The sequence below is a fragment of the Stenella coeruleoalba genome (genome assembly GCF_951394435.1).
Source record: "Stenella coeruleoalba genome assembly, chromosome: 3".
NCBI classification, from domain to species: domain Eukaryota; kingdom Metazoa; phylum Chordata; class Mammalia; order Artiodactyla; family Delphinidae; genus Stenella; species Stenella coeruleoalba.
Window position 1 is genome coordinate 46,925,680 of NC_137148.1, and position 15,088 is coordinate 46,940,767.

Genomic DNA, 15,088 nt, shown 5'->3' on the forward strand with positions numbered 1-15,088 from the left:
CAACCATTAAAGAATTATTCTACAGCAGTTGCCACATGAATATGATATCCTCATTGCCTAACCTTCACTTTCGCCAGACATTAAGAAGAAAATTCAGTTTTGAGCTTCGAAGAAAGAGCACATAGAATAGTTAGATGTGTTGTGTTCATTTCTGATATTCAGCTATATCTGGACATGATTTACATACTTACAGGGCTTATTTGCATTTGTGTTGAAGTGCCTTTTGCCAAAGAAGCTACTCTAAGGGAAAGAGGATGAGGCAGGCAGGCCTGAAAAAACCACAAGAACTCTGACATTGTACGTATAGACTGGTCCTGACAGCATGTAGTTCTGTCACTTAGATTTGTTCCAAGCTTCTCAGAAGACTTGTGTCTGAGATTGAAGGAAAAGAGTAACAGTGAGCAAGGTCTGAAAAAGTTTGTTTTGCTCAAATGATTGAAAAATATCAAAGTGCAAAGTAGTGTGTTACACACTGAAAAACATAAAACAAAATAACTATACAGACTTTTAAAAAACATACAAAACTAAAGGAGAGAGGACTCCAGGGGAACACAGCGTCTGTGTGGGCCCCTGGGGGAGGCCAGCCTAAAGCAGCACGAGAACCCAGTGGTCCCCACGGGAGCGGACAGGGACCTTCACCCAGCAACCCGCAGTAGCGCCCTCTCAAGGCTCAAAGATTTGTCTGAACACGTGTGAGTCACCCCTCAAGATTTATGAAGATAGAAGGGAGATGCCTTTAAGGAGGCCAGAGATCCCACAACAGCAAAGTGGAGCTGGAGGCAGAGAAATAGAATCTACTGTTGCTAAGAATATCCCTAGATACGACTTGGGGACCCAAATGGCAGTGAGGAAGAAAGCCTGCTTCCGGGGTTGATGAAAACGCTTCCTGAGGTTAGAGAAAAATACACAATCAAATGTGAGTTGTTAGAATAAAAATAATTTCTTTGAGTATGCAAGGATTTTGCTTAAGTGAGTGGGGATTGGAGGGAGGAGTTGACCCACAAATGCTAAGTTCTCAGCTACTAGACCTCCAGGAATTTAGTCATCTTTACTGATTAGTTATAATGCCAAGCATTTCATAAGTTCTCAGAAAATGTGAAATTATGTTATTCACCTAGATCAATTTAAGAAGTGAACAGAAATAATATAAACCGTGAACCAAATATTACATATCTAGGGAGGGGGAAAAATCAGCTAAATGCTGTGGGAAGCTTACACACTATCAGAGAAAAAGTCATTTGAAATATTTAATTATTCATTCAGTATTTAATGAGTACCCTTAAGGGTAACCATAGAATAGTTGCCCCAGTGGACTAGTAACTCAGTGGTTTTAAATTAACTAATCAGTCAAATCAGACAAATGATGGATTTGACCTGGTAAGATTTGCTGAATTAATCAGGTTTTTAACCAATTTTCCTTGACATATTTAAAGACCATCATTAAGAGGTACTTTCCTATAGGAATTTAGAACCTGTAGAAATCTGAATAGACAAAGGGATTTAACTGAAAACTGTTGGCTAAAGTGATGGCCCTTCTCAGCCTGTTTACCTAGGAGGCAGCAAGGCCTTGCTAAGAGTATGGATCTTGAAACCAAATAGACAGGTTAGAATTTCAACTCTCCAATGGCATTCTGTGTAGCATTAGGTAAGTTACTTAACCTCTCTGAGCTTTTTCCAGATCTGAAAAAGAGAGATAATAATACTCATGTGTGGAGGAGCTTCAAGATGGCAGAAGGGTAAGACATGGAGATCACCTTCCTCCCCACAAATACATCAGAAATACATCTACATGTGGAACAACTCCTACAGAACACCTACTGAATGCTGGCAGAAGACCTCAGACCTCCCAAAAGGCAAGAAACTCCCCACGTACCCAGGTAAGACACAAGAAAAAGGAAAAAACAGAGACAAAAGAATAAGGACGTGACCTGCATCAGTGGGAGGGAGCTGTGGAGGAGGAACGGTTTCCACACACTAGAAGCCCCTTTGCGGCGGAGTCTGCTGGTGGCAGAGGGGAGAAGCTTCGGAGTCACGGAGGAGAGCACAGCAACAGGGGTGCGGAGGGCAAAGCGGGGAGATTCCCGCACAGAGGATCGGTGCCGACCAGCACTCACCAGCCCAAGAGGCTTGTCTGCTCACCCGCCGGGGCGGACGGGGCTGGGAGCTGAGGCTCGGGCTTCGGTCGGAGCGCCAGGAGAGGACGGAGGTTGGCGGCGTGAACACAGCCTGAAGGGGCTAGTCCGCCACAGCTAGCTGGGAGCCCGTGAAAAGGTCTGGAGCTGCCGAAGAGACAAGAGACTTTTTCTTGCCTCTTTGTTTCCTGGCGCGCGAGGAGAGGGGATTAAGAGCGCCGCTTAAAGGAGCTCCAGAGACGGGCGCGAGCCGCGGCTAAGAGCGCGGACCCCAGAGACGGGCATGAGACGCTAAGGCTGCTGCTGCCGCCACCAAGAAGCCTGTTTGCGAACACAGGTCACTCTCCACACCTCACCTCCCGGGAGCCTGCACAGCCCGCCACTGCCAGGGTCCCGTGATCCAGGGACAACTTCCCCAGGAGAACACATGGCGCGCCTCAGGGTGCTGCAACGTCACGCCGGCCTCTGCCGCCGCAGGCTCGCCCCGCATCCGTGCCCCTCCCTCCCCCTGGCCTGAGTGAGCCAGAGCCCCTGAATCGGCTGCTCCTTTAACCGCGTCCTGTCTGAGCGGGAACAGACGCTCTCGGGCAAGCTACACGCAGAGGCGGGTCCAAATCCAAAGCTGAACCCCGGAAGCTGTGCGAACAAAGAAGAGAAAGGGAAATCTCTCCCAGCAGCCTCAGGGGCAGCGGATTAAATCTCCACAATCAACTTGATGTACCCTGCATCTGTGGAATACCTGAATAGACAACGAGTCATCCCAAATTAAGGTGGTGCACTTTGGGAGCAACAATATATATATTTGTTTCCTTTTTCTCTTTTTCTGAGTGTGTATGTTTCTGTGTGTGATGTTGTCTGTATAGCTTTGCTTTTACCATTTGTCCTAGGGATCTGTCTTTTTTTTTTTTTCTTATAGCTTTAGCGCTTGTTATCATTAGTGGATTTGATTTTTTGGTTTGGTTGCTCTCTTCTCTCTTTTTCTTTATTACTTTTTAATATTTTTTAAATTTTTTAATAATTATTTTCATTTTTTTAATTTAATAACTTTATGCTATTTTATTTTTTTCTTTCTTTCTTTTTTTCTCCCTTTTATTCTGAGTCATGTGGATGACAGGGTCTTGGTGCTCTGGCTGGGCATCAGACCTGTGCCTCTGAGGTGGGAGAGCTAAGTTCAGGACCTTGGTCCACCAGAGATTTCCCAGCTCCACATAATATCAAATGGCAAAAATCTCCCAGAGATCTCCATCTCAATGCTAAGACCCAGCTCCACTCAAAGACCAGCAAGCTACAGTGCTGGACATCCTATGCCAAACAACTAGCAAGACAGGAACACAACCCCACCCATTAGCAGAGAGGCTGCCCAAAATCATAAGGTCACAGACACCCCAAAACACACCACCAGATGTGGACCTGCCCACCAGAAAGACAAATTCCAGCCTCATCCACCAGAACACAGGCACTAGTCCCCTCTACCAGGAAGCCTACACAACCCACTAAACCAACTTTAGCCACTGGGGGCAGACACCAAAAAACAAAGGGAACTACAAACCTGCAGCCTGCAAAAAGGAGGCCCCAAACACAGTAAGTTAAGCAAAATGAGAAGACAGAGAAACACACAGCAGATGAAGGAGCAAAGTAAAAACCCACCAGACCAAACAAATGAAGAGGAAATAGGCAGCCTACCTGAAAAAGAATTCAGAGTAATAATAGTAAAGATGATCCAAAATCTTGGAAATAGAATGGAGAAAATACAAGAAACGTTTAACAAGAACCTAGAAGAACTAAAGAGCAAACAAACAATGATGAACAACACAATAAATGAAATTAAAAATTCTCTAGAAGGGATCAATACCAGAATAACCGAGGCAGAAGAACGGATAAAGGACCTGGAAGATAAAATAGTGCAAATAACTATTGCAGAGCAGAATAAAGAAAAAAGAATGAAAAGAATTGAGGGCAGTCTCAGAGACCTCTGGGACAACATTAAATGCACCAACATTCAAATTATAGGGGTCCCAGAAGAAGAAGAGAAAAAGAAAGGGACTGAGAAAATATTTGAAGAGATTATAGTTGAAAACTTCCCTAATACGGGAAAGGAAATACTTAATCAAGTCCAGGAAGTGCAGAGAGTCCCATACAGGATAAATCCAAGGAGAAACATGCCAAGACACATATTAATCAAACTGTCAAAAATTTAATACAAAGAAAATATATTAAAAGCAGCAAGGGAAGAATGACAACATACAAGGGAATCCCCATAAGGTTAACAGCTGATTTTTCAGCAGAAACTCTGCAAGCCAGAAGGGAGTGGCAGGACATATTTAAAGTGATGAAAGGGAAAAACCTACAACCAAGATTACTCTACCCAGCAAGGATCTCATTCAGATTCGATGGAGTAAATAAAACCTTTACAGGCAAGCAAAAGCTGAGAGAATTCAGCACCCCCCAAACCAGCTTTACAACAAATGCTAAAGAAACTTCTCTAGGCAGGAAACACAAGAGAAGGAAAAGACCTACAATAACAAACCCAAAACAATTAAGAAAATGGTAATAGGAACATACATATCGATAATTACCTTAATAGTTAATGGATTAAATGCTCCAACCAAAAGACATAGACTGGCTGAATGGATATAAAAACAAGACCCTTATGTATGCTGTCTACAAGGAACCCACTTCACACCTAGGGACACATACAGACTGAAAGTGAGGGGATGGAAAAAGATATTACATGCAAATGGAAATCAAAAGAAAGAGAGTTTAATTAAGGAAACACTCCCATTTACCACTGCAATATAAAGAATAAAATACCTAGGAATAAACCTACCTAAGGAAACAAAATACCTGTATTCAGAAAACTATAAGACACTGATGAAAGAAATTAAAAATGATACACGTAGATGGAGAGATATACCATGTTCTTGAATTGGAAGAATCAACATTGTGAAAAAAGACTATACTACCCAAAGCAATCTACAGATTCAATGCAATCCCTATCAAACTACCAATGGCATTTTTCACAGAACTAGAACAAAAAATTTCACAATTTGTATGCAAACACAAAACACCCCGAATAGCCAAAGCAGTCTTGAGAAAGAAAAACGGAGCTGGAGGAATCAGGCTCCCTGTATTCGGACAAGACTACAAAGCTACAGTAATCAAGACAGTATGTTACTGGCACAAAAACAGAAATATAGATCAATGGAACAGGATAGAAAGCCCAGAGATAAACCCAAACACATATGGTCACCTTATTTTTGATAAAGGAGGCAAGGATATACAATGAAGAAAAGACAGCCTCTTCAATATGTGGTGCTGGGGAAACTGTACAGCTACATGTAAAAGAATGAAATTAGAACACTCCCTAACACCATACACAAAAATTAACTCAAAATGGATTAAAGACCTAAATGTAAGGCCAGACACTATAAAACTCTTAGAGGAAAACATAGGCAGAACACTGTATAACATAAATCACAGCAAGATCCTTTTTGACCCACTTCCTAAAGAAATGGAAATAAAACCAAAAATAAACTAATCGGACCTAATGAAACTTAAAAGCTTTTGCACAGCAAAGGAAAACACAAATAAGATGAAAAGACAACCCTCAGAATGGGAGAAAATATTTGCAAATGAAGCAAATGACCAAGGGTTAATCTCCAAATTTTACAAGCAGCTCATGAAGCTCAGTATCAAAAACAACAAACAACCCAATCCAAGAATGGGCAGAAGACCTAAATAGACATTTCTCCAAAGAAGATATACAGATTGCCAACAAGCACATGAAAGAATGCTCAACATCATTAATTATTAGAGAAATGCAAATCAAAACTACAATGAGATATCATGTCACACCAGTCAGAATGGCCATCATCAGAAAATCTACAAACAGGGGCTTCCCTGGTGGCACAGTGGTTGAGAGTCTGCCTGCCCATGCAGGGGACACGGGTTTGTGCCCCGGTCTGGGAAGATCCCACATGCCGTGGAGTGGCTAGGCCCATGAGCCATGGCTGCTGAGCCTGCACGTCTGGAGCCTGTGCTCCGCATCGGGAGAGGCCACAGCAGTGAGAGGCCCGCGTACCGCAAAAAAAAAAAAACATCTGCAAACAATAAATGGTGGAGAGGGTGTGGAGAAAAGGGAACCCTCTTGCACTGTTGGTGGGAATGTAAATTGATACAGCCACTATGGAGAACAGTATGGAGGTTCCTTAAAAAACTAAAAATAGAACTACGATAGGACCCAGCAAGCCCACTACTAGGCATATACCCTGAGAAAACCATAATTCAAAAAGAGTCATGTACCACAATGTTCATTGCAGCTCCATTTACAGTAGCCAGGACATGGAAGCAACCTAAGTGTCCATCGACAGATGAATGGATAAAGAAGATGTGGCACATATATACAATGGAATATTACTCAGCCATAAAGAGAAACGAAATTCAGCTATTTGTAGTGATGTGGATGGACCTAGAGTCTGTCATACAGAGTGAAGTAAGTCAGAAAGAGAAAGACAAATACCATATGCTAACACATATATACGGAATCTAAAAAAAAATATATATATATGGTCATGAAGAACCAAGGAACAGGTTGGGAATAAAGACGCAGACCTACTAGAGAATGGACTTGATGACAATGGGGAGGGGGAAAGGTAAGCTGGGACAAAGTGAGGGAGTGGCATGGACATATATACACTACCAAATGTAAAAACAATAGCTAGTGGGAAGCCGCCACATAGCACAGGGAGATCAGCTCGGTGCTTTGTGACCACCTAGAGGGGTGGGATAGGGAGGGTGGGAGGGAGGGAGACACAAGAGGGAAGAGATATGGAGATATATGTATATGTATAGCTGAAGCACTTTGTTATAAATCAGAAACTAACATACCATTGTAAAGCAATTATACTCCAATAAAGATGTTAAAAAAAAAAAAATCTGCCTGCCAACGCAGGGGACACAGGTTCGAGCCCTGGTCTGGGAAGATCCCACGTGCTGTGGAGCAGCTAAGCCCTTGCGCCACAACTACTAAGACTGCACTCTAGAGCCCGCGAGCCACAACTACTGAGCCTGCATGCTGCAACTACTGAGCCTGTGCTCTAGAGCATACAAGCCACAGCTGCTGAGCCTATGAGCCACAGGGGCTGAGCCCGCATGCCACAACTACTAGAGCCCATGCTCCACAACAAGAGAAGCCACAACAATGAGAAGACCGTGCACTGCAACTAGAGAAAGCCCACACACAGCAATGAAGACCCAAGGCAGCCAAAAATAAATAAAACAAATAACTTTTTTAAAAAATTAAAATATAAATAAATAAAAATTTAAAAATAAATGTGATGAGAAACTATGGGAGGATTCTGAGCAGGGGAAGGATATGATCTGACTTAAACTTTAAGTGGCCCAAATAATCCAGATAATTATAATCTGGATTCGAGTAATCCAGATCATTCTGGATGTTGTATGGACAGTGGGCCATGGGAGGGTATCAGGAAGATGAGTCAGAAGGCCTTTGCCATGAGGCCTCTCATGGTTGATTTCTTCTGATGAGAGGTTAATCTCCAAATAAAGTGTTATTTATATGTGGTCAAAAAAGAAATACTCGGGCTACCCTGGTGGCGCAGTGGTTGAGAGTCCGCCTGCCGATGTAGGGGACACGGGTTCGTGCCCCGGTCCGGGAAGATCCCACATGCCGCGGAGCGGCTGGGCCTGTGAGCCATGGTCGCTGAGCCTGCGCGTCCGGAGCCTGTGCTCCGCAACGGGAGAGGCCACAACAGTGAGAGGCCCACGTACCCCAAAAAGAAAAAATATATATATACTCATGTGTGTTTGAGTTTAAATGAACTAACGTGTATACAGTAGTGTCGAGGAGTACAGTTGTCACATAGACAATGCTTGACTATCACCATCATTATCATCATCATCGTCCATCATTACTACATTTTTCTCCTCTTAATATCAAATGACAAGCAACCACACATTTTTCCCCTAAAAGTTCCAAACTCTTTTAAATAAAAGAATCTTGGGCAAATATACTTTCAATTAAGCAGTAATAAATAATGTATCCGTTCAGGTCCCATGAGTAACAGATAGCACACTCATATTAGGATCATTTAAGGAGGGTTTAGTAAAGAGACAATCTTAAAAGATGTGCGTAGAATAGAGGAATCCACGAAGGATGGTGAAGTAGCTGGAGCTAGCAATAATGGAGTTATTACCACCGCAGCCTAAAGGGACAAGGAGAGGGATGGGTCAATAGTCCCTAGGAGGAGACAGTCATAGAGTGGGCTGCCTTGAGAAGGGAGGTTATTATCTGGGATGCAGCTAGCCTCAGGTGACCCTGAAGGGAAAGAGATGAGGGAATGAACTTCATTTCACTCTCCTCCATCCCTCTGATGTCCTGCCGGGACTCCCCATCAGGTAAATGCAACAAAGCCAGAGGGCAAAGAAAGCTGCTGCCTGCACCTCAGTGTAGGGTACACCTCCCAGGGCAAAAAGCCTGCTAGGGTCGGGCAGGGAGAAGGGTGGAGCTGGAGGGGACATGAAAATCTGATCTGCAGTCTATGAAGAAGACGGTACTTTTCTGCTATCTCATCTCATCGGAAGAAAAACATCTATCATTTATCTTTAATCCTCCCAACAACTCTTGAGATAGATACTGTTATTATCCCCATTGCACAGAAGAGCTCCAAGAAGTAAATTGCCCAGTAAATAGTAGCAGAACCAGGATTCAAACCTGATTTGTCTGACTTCAAAGTCCATGTTTTTGTCTACCCTGACATCTTGCTTTGCTGCCAAAATCATGGACCAATGCATTTTTTTATTGGAATGTAGTCGATTTACAATGTTGTGTTAGTTTCAGTTGTACAGCACAGTGACTCAGATAGATAGATAGATAGATAGATAGAGATAGAGATATTCTTTTTCAGATTTTTTTCCATTATAGGTTATTACAAGATACTGAATATAGTTCCTTGTGCTGTAATTAGGTCCTTGTTATTTATCTATTTTACATATAGTAATCTGTATCTGTTAATCCCAAAGTTATAATTTATCCTTCCCCCCTGCTTTCCCCTTTGGTAATCCTAAATTTGTTTTCTATGTCTGTGGGTCTATTCCTGTTTTGTAAATATATGGTATCGCTTATATGTGGAATCTAAAAAAAAAAAAAGATACAAATGAACCAATGCATTTTAATTATCAACAAGTGGTAACCTTTGCAAGCATCAAAGCTGAACCTAAACAAAAGAATGTTTGATAAAAAAGGTCTCCTCTCAGGAAGGCAGTTATCTTCGCTCCTACAAATTCCTGCCTCAGCAAAGATCATGCAGTGAGACAGCAGAAATGCTTTCTCCCTCCAGGTGCACTAAAAAGCCAACCAGGTGGGGGAAGACCCGCACAGGCAATTTCATTACTAGAGGAGTTTCCACATAAAAGTTAATTAGGGAGAAGGAAGAGTCGGCTCCTGCAGAGAAAACACTTCAGAAATAAAAATGAAGAGAGCATCTAAGTCAGGTACAGGGTGCTGGCACATTCAGAGACAGAATCTGAGCTGGAGCATGGGGATAAATTTTGCTACTTCGATGCAAGGAAAGGGAGTTAAAACAGGATCTTTCCTAGAGACTGAGGATTTATAGAGTGGAAACGCCTCACCGTACACCTCACTGGTCAGCCTCCTGAACTGGGCATCAGAAGAAATTGGTTCCACTTGCATCACTGAGTCCTATACACAAGCTGGATGGCGTTAGGAAAATCCCTTATCTTTTTTCTTCTACCACTTACTTGCTTCTCTGTAAAGATAACAATATTTCTACAACCCAACTCATGGGGTTATTATGGGGGTGAATTAGATAATGTCTGAGAAAGTTTTCTGGAAAATATAAAGTTCCCTGCAAATGTCAGTTAATTCTATTCATTTAAACATCAAATGTGTCAATGCACTCTAAATATGAGTGGAAAAGGGTTCTAACTATCTGCAAATACTAGAGAGGCTAGTAAGTGTATTTTATATATTTCAGAGGAATTTTTTTTTATTCTTTACCTCCTTTGGAACTAATTTTTTCTTCTGCTTGATAATGTATGTTGTGATTGCTGAATTATAAAGCCACTCAAATGCATTAATTTAAAATATACATTTATTGAGCATCTCATATGTGCCTGGTAGTGTACTAATCTCTCAGATATCCACCAAACTTTCTAGATTCAGGGAGAAAGGATTATTAGGGTGCAGTTGCCTATGAATGATCAAGGGATAATATATTTTTCTCCGATTTAATGTCTTCTCTACCTCATCAAGATAGATTTGTCTAGGGCTGCATAAAATAGACATGAAAGTAAAAACAGGATAGGCATTCTCTTTCCTTGACTAGATTCTAATCTAGAAAGAAAACTGCTAGATATGGCACATATGAAAAATGAAAAAAGAAAAAAGGTCTGATCAGGGCTTCCCTGGTGGCGCAGTGGTTGAGAGTCCGCCTGCCGATGCAGGGGACACGGGTTCGTGCCCCGGTCCGGGAAGATCCCACATGCCGCGGAGAGGCTGGGCCCGTAAGCCATGGCCGCTGAGCCTGCGCGTCCAGAGTCTGTGCTCCGCAAAAACGTCTGATCACTATAAAAGACAGTCACAATGAACTGCAATAAAAACAAGCTCAATTTACCAAGAATCATCCACCAAAATACGTGCAGGCAAGAAATTAGGAGGCAGCAATGCAAGAACTAAATACTACAAACATTAAAAGAAAAGAAGCATATGAGGGGATAAAAATCAGACTTTTCATGAAAGTTTGAGTTTTTGCCATAGCTCCTAAGTGCCCACTAATTTGCCCTCCCCACAAACAAGGTGGGTAACTTAGACATATGCCCCAGTGTCCCTCTGCTAAATCTGTGATAGAGACAAAGGAAGAACGTAGAGTTTTACTTTCTAAAGTTGTGAATTAAGAGAAAGGGCACCTTCTTAGTCCAGATCTAAACATTACCATAGTAGTTTCCTGCTATTTATATCTCCTTTTTTCTAGGGTACCCTGTGGAGGCTGTCTGTTATCTGAGCGCCTGCTAGAAGCTGTAGAATCTAGAAAGAGTTCACAGTATAATGGGGAAATTGAGGTATAAGAATGTACACAATCTGCCTAAGATCACAGAGCTACCTCCCGGGACAAGGCAGGAATTAGACTGAGGCTTCTGCACTGTGTCCAGTGCTCTGTCCAGCTGATGAATCTGCCCTGTGCAGTGGTTCTCTTTAAACTTGTTCCACAGGCCAACCCACCTACCCCTTTCAGTGTGCCCAGCAAAGCTCAACGCCTTGGTTCTTGCTAGAGTCAGTGCAATCCACCTACAACACAAGGATGGCACTGTATTACCAGGTCACAGCTCCTGCTCTGGAGGGCGGGCCCCTTCAGTGACCTCTGCATGGACCCAGAGGTGTTTCAATCAGAGGACCCAGGTAATATGTGATTTACATCTTTAGTCTGACCTTGTCTCACACTCTATTCCCCAACACAAACCATCCACCCTCGTCTGAATGGTCTAATCCCTCCAACACCTTAGCCATGTGCATTTCCATCTCCTATCCCTATGTACACATTCTTAGTGTTCTTCTATTCTCCACCTTTCCAAATTTTTCTATTCTTCGAGGTCCCGCAAAAGTTCTACCTTTTAATGACAATTTGCCCTGTGGCTCCAAGTCACACAGTTTTCTGCTGTCTCTGAATTCTGACAATAAAGGCTATGTTGCACCACAAAATCATATACTATCTTCCATTTTTTTCACTAATTGTTTTATAGGTTTAATTTTTGCTTCCTCAACTGGGGGTTGAAAAAAGTACATTTTAATGCCTTTTCCATGCTGCAGGTTATATGATTGTAAAATACGAATTCTAAAGGTTGAGAGTAATTCGTTATCATTCCTTTTGCCCTTTCTATAGTGTTTAACATAGTGTTGAACACTCAGCAACCACTTAACAAAATATATTTTAAAAACAGAAGTATAGGGCTTCCCTGGTGGCGCAGTGGTTGAGAGTCCGCCTGCCGATGTAGGGGACACGGGTTCGTACCCGGGCCGGGAAGATCCCACATGCAGCTGAGCGGCTGGGCCCGTGAGCCATGGCCGCTGAGCCTGCGCGTCCGGAGCCTGTGCTCTGCAATGGGAGAGGCCACAACAGTGAGAGGCCCACGTACCGCAAAAAAAAAAAAAAAAAAAAAAAAAAGAAGTATAAATCCATAAGAAAAACATGAGCATTTAAATTAATAAGCAGTATAAAACTGGAAATAAAAGTATATCAAAATGTGGAAAATATTCAACCTCAGTATTTACGAAAGAGATGAAAATTAAAATCTCAAGGTTTTTGCTTGTGTTGCTTACAAATTAGCAGAATTAAGTTTTTTAAAATAAAATGCTTGGTAGTGGTGTTTATATGATGAAATATGCAATTCATATATTACTTATCAGATTCAAACTAACATAATTCTTTGGAAAGGAGTTTGATAATAAAGTACCATAAACTATAATGGTGTTGTATATTTTGACACAGTAATTCAGGAAGTAACATGAAATATGCAAAGGCATTAGTAGCATTGCTAATCATAATTATAAAAATTTGGAAACAATTTAGATGTCCAGTAGTAACGGAATAGCCAAATAAAATACGAGAAACCTCATGGCGTACCATGCAGCTAAAAATAGGTTTTTATAAGATATTTTAATTACAAGAGAAAATTCTGCTATGATGTTAAATGAAAAGAGCAAGATTAAAGTTGTATATAAAGTGTGATCCTCTCTCATACCCTGATTCTCTTGTGCTTCAAATTTATGCATTTGAAAGCCTGCCAGATGTCTCCACTTGGAAGATCCACAAACATCTCAAATACAACATGTCCGTGTATGAACTCAATATTTTTTCTTTCTTCACTCCCAAATACATTCCTTCTTGTATCTTGTCCCTCTCAGTTACTGGTACCACCATCCGCCCAGCTACCTCAGCCAAAATCCTGAGCCTCTCCCACTCCCTGGTCACCTGTGCTCAATCAGTGGTCACATCCTGCCAGAGTACCTGGCAAAGATTGCTCAGCTCTATCCTCTCTTTGCAGGTTTCCCACCACTACGATCTTTCAGAGTTCTACCTACACCATTTCAGCTACATTGTAATACGCCTCCTTGTCATCAACACTGCCTGCTGTCCCTCCATACAGCATATTTCACTCATTTGTTATACTGAACCACCTGTAGTCCCCACACACACTCTGTGCTGTTTCCTGCCCCTGTGTTCTTGTTCTTTTCCTCTTCCACTTCCCTATATCCTCTTCCTTCCTTCTTTACTTGACTATTTCTGCTTCAAGACTCAGCTGAAATGTCACCTCCTCCTGGAAGAGTTTCCTGATTCTCCCACTATCCCCAGCCCGGTCCCCACTGCCAACCTTGACCAAGGTCCCTCTCCTCTCCCCGCCCACAATGCCTTCTGAATGCCCCCAAATGCATATATGCCAAGTTATACTGCAATGATCTGTGTGTCACTGTCACTGCCATTCTAGACTCTAAGACCCTTGAGGGTAGATAACATTTCATGTTTGTATACACGATCACCACATAACATACCCTCAATATATATTTTACTGAATTCTGCCAAACTGAACTGCTTCCCCTGGCTAGAATTATGAGAAGGAAAGCACATTTCGTCTCTACACTAAAAACAAAACAACAAATATTTCCCTTTGTAGTTTATACCCATCCCAAACCATCATTCTATTGCCTTCTCCTCCCCCTAAATAACAACAGCAGTCCCTCTTCTTCATTCACCAGACATTTACTAGACACTTGTGGTACCCAGTCAACTGTGCTAGGGTCCAGGGATGCAAAGATAAATATGATAAAATCTCTCTCTGCAAGGAGCTCGCAGACTAGAGGGAGAGAGAGACGAACAGCACAACACAGTAAGTGCTCTGACAGAGGCTCAGAATAGCTGGTGTGGGACCCAGAGGAGGCAGAAAGTGATTCATATGCCTCATGGCTTCAAAGTCTGTTCCGAGTTATTCTGCTCTTGCGAATGCTTTGCTTTAAGTTATTCAAATACCACTTCATATACTGATGTTCTTCCCCAGGTAGAGTGAAAGGAACATGGAAGTTCGGCCAGGCAGTTCCTTTCATCTCTTTTGCACATCTGGTCAGACCTCTGTCTCTGCAGAGGAGGCGGCTATGGAACTCCACACCCAGAAAACGTTCTGTACATGCCCCTCGAATGTATAATATACAGGTGATCAGACTCACGTAAGAGAACACAAGCCACTTTTGATTTCAGCACAAAATTATTATAAAATAACTGATGTTTTGGGAAATGAAAGCACATCATTTGGCTCCTAGGTAGCTCAATGCTTCAATTCCAAGGGTATGGCAATGCCAAAACACCCACTCTTTCAACACTTCCCCTGACCAGTATTTCAAAATAGCCCAGCTGAGTTGTTTAGCAGCAAATAAATTACCTCTTTCTAGGATTCCATGATTTGCGGCCTTTCCCCCACCTGAAATAATTGCAGCTCCCTAAAATACCATTTTTTCACCATAAATACAAGGCCAGGGACTTTCCAATTCATCTCTCACAAGTGTAAGGTCTGTTACTTGAGAATACCTTACTCTGGTTTTAGCTTCCTGCTGAAGTAGGAAAGTTACAACAGAAGCTTCTTTTCAACAACTTTTCTAACTATATCCCTCCCACTTCCTCATTATGGTGCCCTTGCAGGCCTGGGCGGTGGGAGGTGACTAGAGCAGTTTTGTCATGTGAATCATAGGACAGCATGGTGCGTAGTCTGCTGGCCTGAGGCCAAGATGGAAAGAGCCTCTGGGATGTGTCATTGCCAGCTAAATTATAACAGATCCATTGAGAGCCTCAGGACAAAAACCCCTGAGTCATCATGTGGGGAAACAAAATGACAGCAAGACAATTTTCACAAAATCTCTGGTTTAAGCAGCTCAC

At 42.3% G+C, this 15,088-nt stretch overlaps 1 long non-coding RNA gene across 1 annotated transcript in view; it reads right to left on the reverse strand.

Annotated features, from left to right (window-relative positions):
• Positions 1 to 15,088, reverse strand: part of LOC307185013 — a 479,081-nt gene that overhangs the window by 172,226 nt on the left and 291,767 nt on the right. The window lies entirely within an intron of this gene.